At 45.3% G+C, this 7,965-nt stretch overlaps 1 non-coding gene and 1 pseudogene across 1 annotated transcript; one reads left to right on the top strand and one right to left on the bottom strand.

Moving 5' to 3' along the window:
* Positions 1–261: 261 nt before the first annotated feature.
* Positions 262–7,587, bottom strand: LOC139052885 (uncharacterized; annotated as a pseudogene).
* TRNAN-GUU (transfer RNA asparagine (anticodon GUU)) lies at positions 4,663–4,736 on the top strand. The gene has a single exon. It is a non-coding gene; the product is annotated as a tRNA-Asn (tRNA).
* Positions 7,588–7,965: the final 378 nt, after the last annotated feature.

Raw genomic sequence — 7,965 nt, forward strand, 5'->3', positions numbered from 1 at the left:
ATGCAAGCGTGTTTGGCTTCATTATAAGTGTGTTAATCTAAAGAGAGCTCCGAAGAAAAAATGGTACTGCCCAGAGTGCACAGAGCAAAGTAGGAAGGCCTAATTTGTATGCAGTGGCTGACAAGCTTGCCCCTTCTAGTTTAGTGCAACGGCAAACCGTGAACATAGAAAACGTGGAGGGAAGTTTGGTATGCATAGTGCGTAACAATTTCACTGTGGAATGTTATTCTGTATGCATACCTGTAGGAAAAAAAACAAAAGCAAATTTAAAAATTTTTTATTTACATCAATTCAGTGTGTACTTGTAGCACCTTTAACTCAAGAAAGGCAGTCGCAGGTATCAGACGAAACAAACACTGACACACAGCTAGGTCACAACAAATTCCGTGTTTCTACGTACAACGGACAGAAATTTAATCAAGATCCACGCAGAGTTCAAGAATGTTCCATTCCATCCTAGCTAACTCCAGGAAGATATGCACTTGACGTCTGAGACAAACTCGGCACGTACTGGTGGGCGAGTTAGTAATTTTATGTTTTGAACAAAGGCGCGAAATAAAACGACGGACGAAAGAAGACGACATGGGGCAACCACAAAGGCGCACTAATAACTGAACGTTTTATTTCTTGACACAGGAACAAATAGCTGCTGCCAAGAGTTTTCCTGTGTCGAGAAATAAAATGTTGATTTGTTATTGTGCCTATGTGGTTATCCCGTGTCGCCTTCCTTCATCCGTCGTTGTGAACAAGTCAGACAAATCCAAGAACATACTACCTCAGGTTCTTCTGCAGAAGCATGCCGATATGTGCGCATGCACGACAAGAACGCGAGTTCAGCCAAATGGGACGGTTGAGCTGTTCATGTTGCATAATTAATGCTGCGCAAATAAAAAGCATCTTGTCGAGCACTGTTGGTCCATTTTCTTCACCAGTGAGCACTTCCACAGGCAGTGTGTGCTTGAGGATTCTGTACTTATTTCGTACGAGCCCAATTACCTTCTCTACCCTCTCTACATGAATCCTCACATTTGCTATCTTGTGAGTCTTCTCCACATCCATGGCCGAAAGTTGCTGCTTGCCCTTAGTGAAGGCAGGCATGGCTAACTTGGCACAGTGCATACTAACACTGTCGGCAATTGTGAAGCCTCGGTCGGCTAGAACAGCATCCCCAGGCAAGAGGTTGTTCGAAATGCCACACTTTTCTGCAATAACCTTATCACTTGCCCGCCCACACCAGCCTTTGGAAACAAACGTGACTACACCTTGCGGTGCAATGCCCATCAAATGTTTTACAGTGTTGTGACTTTTATAGTTGGACCATGTGTGCGACCGGGCCAGCTTAGATGAAGGCCCCTCAATGAGAACCTCAAAACAGTCTATAACAACTGCTACCTCCACACCGAATGATTTGCGAAAAGTCATGGGCATAGTTGCCCGGAGAGTCTCCCGGTCAGGCCACTGGACAGCTCGAGAGAGTTGAACATAGGCCACGTCCAGCCACTTGTTGACATTCCTTGACACTGTGGACTGCGACACGTGAAACCTGCAAATAACAATTACACCTACTGGCAACTTTCATCAAACGAAAGTTAAACACAAGGTAGTACCTGTAGGCCAAATCTTGTAGAGGAGTGTTGAGCCGCAGGCGCATCAGAAATATGACCATTTCTTGAAATGCTGTCAGAGAGTTACGGCTTGTATGCGTTGCGCCTTCCTTTAGTAAGTTGAACAATACAAGCAGGAGGGCAAAGTTGGGCAGCCCAGTGTAAAACTGGACCATATCCTCCCTTGTTTTCAGAATGTCTTCTGACAACACGTGCATGCTGAGCTCCTGTTTTGCATCTCGAAGCTCTGAGAGAAGGTGCCTGTTTTCTTCCTCCAACTGTCCGATGTGAGCCATTGTCAGTTCAGTCACATGAATGAAGTCAGCCTTCCCTGAAAAGATGCAGATATGCGTGATCCTAGCACCAGGAATTTCTTCTAGACAAAATGCATTTCTTTCCACTGCTTAAACGCACACAACTACTGGTGATAAGCACTCTGGGACGTACCTCTATTTTTACAGACTTCAACAGGAACCTGTGGCTGTTCTGGTTCTTGAGCATCAGCAGATGAAAGTGCGTCTTCTGTAATCACTATGTCATCTTCAACTGTTGTGTTTGGGCTCACTTGGCATTCTTTCAGAGGGCTGGCTCTTCTTTCTGAGCGTCTTTGCTTTCTCCTGTATCCGAAAATAAACGTGGCCCATTCCTACTGAAGGCATAACGAACTTCAGCATACACACTTATTTACCAAGCGCCTGAAAAAGTAAGGGCATTTACCGGGATGCCAAACCTTCAGAGTCCACACTTTTTCCATGTCCTAAATGAAGTGATGGTGCACCGTCTGGGTCTGCCTAAGCCATTGCATATGCTGGTCGACCAGCAAAAAATAAAACTATCAACCTTTCAAAAAATGAATGTCAAACTGTTTCTTGTGTGATGTGGATTTACATGCACAGCACAGTAGTGGGCTCTAGGCTTTCACTAGAAATTCTTTATAGAGGTATTTGTTTTACTTTTGGCGCAGAACACTCGTTTTGCGCCTCGTATTTTCGGAAATACAGCCGCATAGAACGCGAGATCCACAGATCACCAGCAGAGCTGTTTTAGTGGCTCGTCAGCAGTAGCTGATTCAGGACGACGTACGCTTTTAAACGGAACGCGTTTTCTTTTCCAGCTCGCATATGTACGCACAGCACTGTTCAAAGAATAATTTTGTAGTACCCGCTACCTTCGCTTGAGCTTATTTTCTTCTGGCAACAAAGTACAAAATAGAACGATCATTCCAGCCCAGAAAACTGCAGTAAAGGCTGACTGTGCTGGGTTGAGGCGGTCGCGCGAATGCTGAGACATTCGCTGACCCTAGAACCGCCAACGCGACGACACCGCTACGCTGGGCGTCATTAAAAGTGTACTAAAATTGAACTGACGCTCATTCTGAGATATCAGCGCTTACCTGAAATAAAGTGCTTGCCGCACACTCGGTAATGGTTTGCTGAGTCGTCCAAGTCCTTGCGGTTGATTCGACGAAGCCACTCCGCTCTCCTTCGAGCAGTCGTCTCTTCGGTTTTCTTACGTTGGTTTTTCACAACCTTGAGTAGTGAAAAAAAGCTGACCTGCGCGACATTTTCGTCGCCTCGCTTCTTTTTTGTGTGGTTTTGCAACCAAACACAACGCAGTTCACCATTGTCGCGTATGCAGCAGGTCGACGCTGCAGAAACGGGAAATATGCATAGCTAGTATTTGCACTCACTGCAAAAGACACGACCGCACTGCGAACGCGTTGCTGAGACCTTTGGCAGATGCTGGCACACTTCGAAGACGAGTCGCTGCCGAGGTGAACTTGCAAATAAGAAAACATGGCTTCTTTACACACCCTACCCGAGGGGAAAGGCCGCACGGACCGCAAGCATGGCGGACAAGCCGGAACGACGCTGGCGCCCTCCTGGGGATCAGTCCCAGTGCATACTTTATTTATTTATTTATTTCACAATAACCCTAAAGGCCCTCTAGGGAGGGTATTACATAGTGTAAATGTTACATAGGTGGGGTGAACAGTGCGTAAATGTAATTACAATGGAAAAACAAATCTGGTAAAAAAATTAATTACAGTGCATCAACGTACAAACACAAAAAATAATGATAGTTATCAGTACAGCAACTCTAAATGATTTGTACAAAATGTGACACTGTCGTGGAAGCTTTGGTTAACGGCGCATTAAAAAAAGAAAAAAAAATGTTTACAAATCAGAGAGTCAGACGTGATATATTATGTATGCATGGTACTGCGTAGAGCGTCTGTAAATTTTGAGGCATTTGTTTCGGTGACAATGTGCGATGGCAGATTATTCCATTCTTTCGCGGTGCAAGGTGAGGGAATGACACATTATGCTTTTTACTTTGCAACAATGATCCCGACGCGGAAAGATGGCTCAGGGTTCACACATGAACTCGTTATGAAGATATACGTGATAGTAAAGCTTATGGAATAGTGTTAAAGGAGATATATTACGGCGAAGTGACAAGGCTTCAAGCTCGGCGCGATTTTTTAATGCTGTTACGCTGGTTTCTCGTGAATAATCTGAAAAGATGAATCGTACAGCACGTATTTATTACAGCACGCATATACAGCACGCATATACCTCCTATATGCCACAGCCAATGTTTAAATATTTAGTGCAGCTTAAAAAAAATTCGCCGTGTACAATTGCACATGAGCGTTACCCCTGCGTTTAATCCATTTCTATTTAATGGATGTAAAATAGTTTCTGCTGGCAGTGTATTATAGTATTCTGGAAGTCACTAGACAAGCTCATTTAACGTTGCATCCAAGCCAAGTTTATTGTCTCAAGCGCTATCAATGTTAACATTGATAGCGCTTGAGACAATAAACTTGGCTTGGATTCTGAATTCTGAACTCTGAATTCAGAGTTTCGCGGCCGGGCCGGGTCGTGAAATCACTGGGCCGTGAACGGGCGGGCCAGCGTGCCACACTTTCGGGCTCGGGACGGGCCCGGGCAAGTGTTTAATAAAGAATAGCTGTCCACGGGATCGGTCTTTGTGAAAGACTTCGGCGGTAAGGCAACCTCACTTTTTTTTTTACGCTGCCGTGCAGCGTCCAGCCTCCGTGGCGCAATCGGCTAGCGCGTTCGGCTGTTAACCGAAAGGTTGGAGGTTCGAGCCCTCCCGGGGGCGGCTGCATTTTTTAGTGCTTTTTTACTCTCCATTAGGTGTTTGTTATGTATGTCTTATATACAGGGTGGGTTTTCGTAGCTGCACCACATTACCTAAGTTAGGAAAATATAAATCACGGTAACGTTATCTTTACCATACGAGTGTAGTAATTGGCAGCTTCTAGATACAAAGGAATTTCCGCAATTACGTGCGTAATTAGCGAAGTTACTGTAATTAACTTTCCAATTATCCACAATAGGTGGCTACAGCAAATGAGTACTTTGAAGCCTGTCCTCGACAGTACCTATCCCAACGATTAAATATTGAATGGCGGATTTCACGTGGAAGCTACGCGAACAATTAGTGCCCCTTGGCAGGTTTTTTGAAACCGAAACTGGCTGGAAAATGAGCATCTATGTCGTCGATGTCACTCTCCTCCCCCTCCCCGTTTTTCGTCACGTCTCCGAGGTCACCGCCAGTCCGGCCCACCACGAGCAGCTTGGGTTATCTTCTTGCTGTCTACGAAGCTGGTCTATCGCTTGAGTGCGGGCAGGCCGCCAAATTTACCTCCTCATTCCCTTGGGCACCTGGAGCGGTATTTCATCGGTGGAAGTGGACACGTGGCGCCCAATGGAATGACGTAGTATATTTGGCAGTACCAACGTAAGTTTCAGGAGAATAATGTAAAAAATTAGTAGTTTACTTTTTAATAGTCTTGTTGCTTCATTTCAGTCTGCTTTGTCTATCTCATGTGCCCGTGCCGTGGTGTGCTTAACATTGAGGTGTACTACGCTTCAGCAATAGCCGAATCAGAACCAAGCATTACGTGGTGGGAAAATAACTTTAATTATTAAAAAAATTCACCTTGAGGCGCGGTGTCGACATTTGTGGAAGCGACTTGTTTTTGCAATTTCTTTTCACCGGTAGCAAAGAAAACGCAAGGGACTTTGTGCTGACGGTGAATGTAACCCCTTGGATAGTCAATGTGTCATTTGACATTGATGTATTACTTTCAATACTATTAATGTATTGAAGATGATTACGTTGCTGAAAGCATGCTTGACGGAATGCGTCGGGTGCCGCGTTCTTGAAGTGTCGTAGAGAAATAATACTTTTTTTCTCGTAATGCATGCAATCGTAATAAAATCGTACCTGAGCTTGAGTTCCTTTGACGTGAAACGCCACGCGACTGAATCTGTCATAAATAGCAGCTCAAAGCACTTTTTGTGTTTTCTTGCATAACTAATAAAATTATCTTGCTTAATGGGGTAGAAATAGAAATAGCATAGGAGTCGTGCGCGGAGCTCTACTGTGGTGGGGACATCTTTAAGCGATTACTGTTAGACACCGATAAGATTCACTGCCTTGATTTTTTCTTAGTTACGAGACAGTTTATCTAAATGCTCTTGAGGTGCTATCCGTATAGTTATGAGCCGCTTGGAAAGTGTATTGTTTAACTGAGGCAGGGCGCTAGGATTTGAGGTGCAGTTGAGGAGGCGGAGCGAACCTGACCTTTCAGCTGCGCGTAATGGCGCCTGTGCACGTCAGGCGTCACTAATAACGCCATACTTGATGCCATGGGAATTTGTAAAAGGAGACGCACCCTAGACGGGCTGCATTTTGTTTGCCACGATGTCGCCGCGAAAGGTTATAACCTTATAAGGTTATAAGGTTATAAGCGCATAAAGTAGCGTACGTGGACACCGCTTGCGGCAGAGACGCGACTGCGGTGTCAACGGTGGTTGATGGCGACAAGTGCGTTAAGATAGCCTGCTCCACGTGCACGAGGGATGCCTGTACAACCGAGGAGGTTGCAGTAGCGCTCGCTTGTGCGGGTACAAAAGCAGGAGTAATATTATGCGATAATAAATTAGCTATCCGAAATTTTAACAACGGGAGAATCTCGGAAGAGGCCCTCCAAATTCCACTCAAGGACTCTCCTATAGGAGGGACATAACATTTATTTGGGTTCCGGCCTATGAAGAAGTCCCAGGCAACGAAGCCGCTCACGAGCTCGCCCGAGCACTCTACCACCGGGCAACTCTAGAGCAGCCAGTTCCAGGGATGAAAGATAGCATCATCTCGTACAGGGAAATTGTAGATTATTACAAAGCCGAAAGAAGAATCTTTCCGCTTCCGCGTCGGTCTCTCTCTCTGGAGGACGCTCGCACTTGGCGGCGCCTCCAGGGAAACAATTATACATCACCACATTGGATCTACTTCACTCAGACGAGGGACTATAACGACGCCCTCTGCAAAATTTGTAAGCAAGAAGGTGCGCTAGACCATATAACATGGGAGTGTGCTGGCTACCCGGGGTCCAAAGAAAACATTGACAGTAGAGAAGCCTGGGAGGCCTTGCTCCAGAGCGAGGCTGAAGACGACCAGCCTCGAGGAATCCGCCTGGCCGTTGAGGCCATGAAGACTCACCGTCCTCAACGCGCGGGGACTGCTTCGTCCTCCCCCCTACCTACGTCTAGGTTAAGAGGCGGGCACCCCAGCTCGGTGGAAGAATAATGTTTTCAATCAATCAATCAATCAATCAATCAATCAATCAATCAATCAATCAATCAATCAATCAATCAATCAATCAATCAATCAATCAATCAATCAATCAATCAATCAATCAATCAATCAATCAATCAATCAATCAATCAATCGCGAGAGCGAAGGTTTGACATCACTAGGCCAGCCCATGGACTTTATCTGTTTTCTCGTGAGCTTGGAGTAATGGGTCGTTTACGGTCTGTAGAGTAAGGGGCTGCTGTCATGACAAAACCGCGTCCGTAGCCTATCGGCGGAACAAGTTGTGTTCCAGGTGTATGGCATTGCATATGTGCATCTCATCAGTTGACTCACTTGACGCGAACATGTTTTACTGGGTATATGCCACTGATTATATCTAGATATTTCATAAAATCAATGTAACCTCACTTCTTCAACTGCGCATTCGAAACTAGGTATGTGCCACAATTCAATGAACGTCTAAATTTTGGATCAATGTCACGTGAAAAGAAACACTTTTCCTGTGCTCCTCTTCAACAAAAGTGTCTCAGCTAAACTTCCATCACTGTATAGTCGGAAAGGAAGCTAGTGCCAGAATTCAATGAATGTCCCTAATGTGAATTTCGGTCACTGCATTGGTGCTACTGGGCATGTGTCCCAGTGGCACCTATGCAGTGACCTAGGCATTGTAGCATTTTGCGCCAGTAAACATTAATAGTCGCTATCATCACACTGGTTTTATCCT

Source organism: Dermacentor albipictus, unplaced genomic scaffold, assembly GCF_038994185.2.
Source record: "Dermacentor albipictus isolate Rhodes 1998 colony unplaced genomic scaffold, USDA_Dalb.pri_finalv2 scaffold_42, whole genome shotgun sequence".
Lineage (NCBI taxonomy): Eukaryota > Metazoa > Arthropoda > Arachnida > Ixodida > Ixodidae > Dermacentor > Dermacentor albipictus.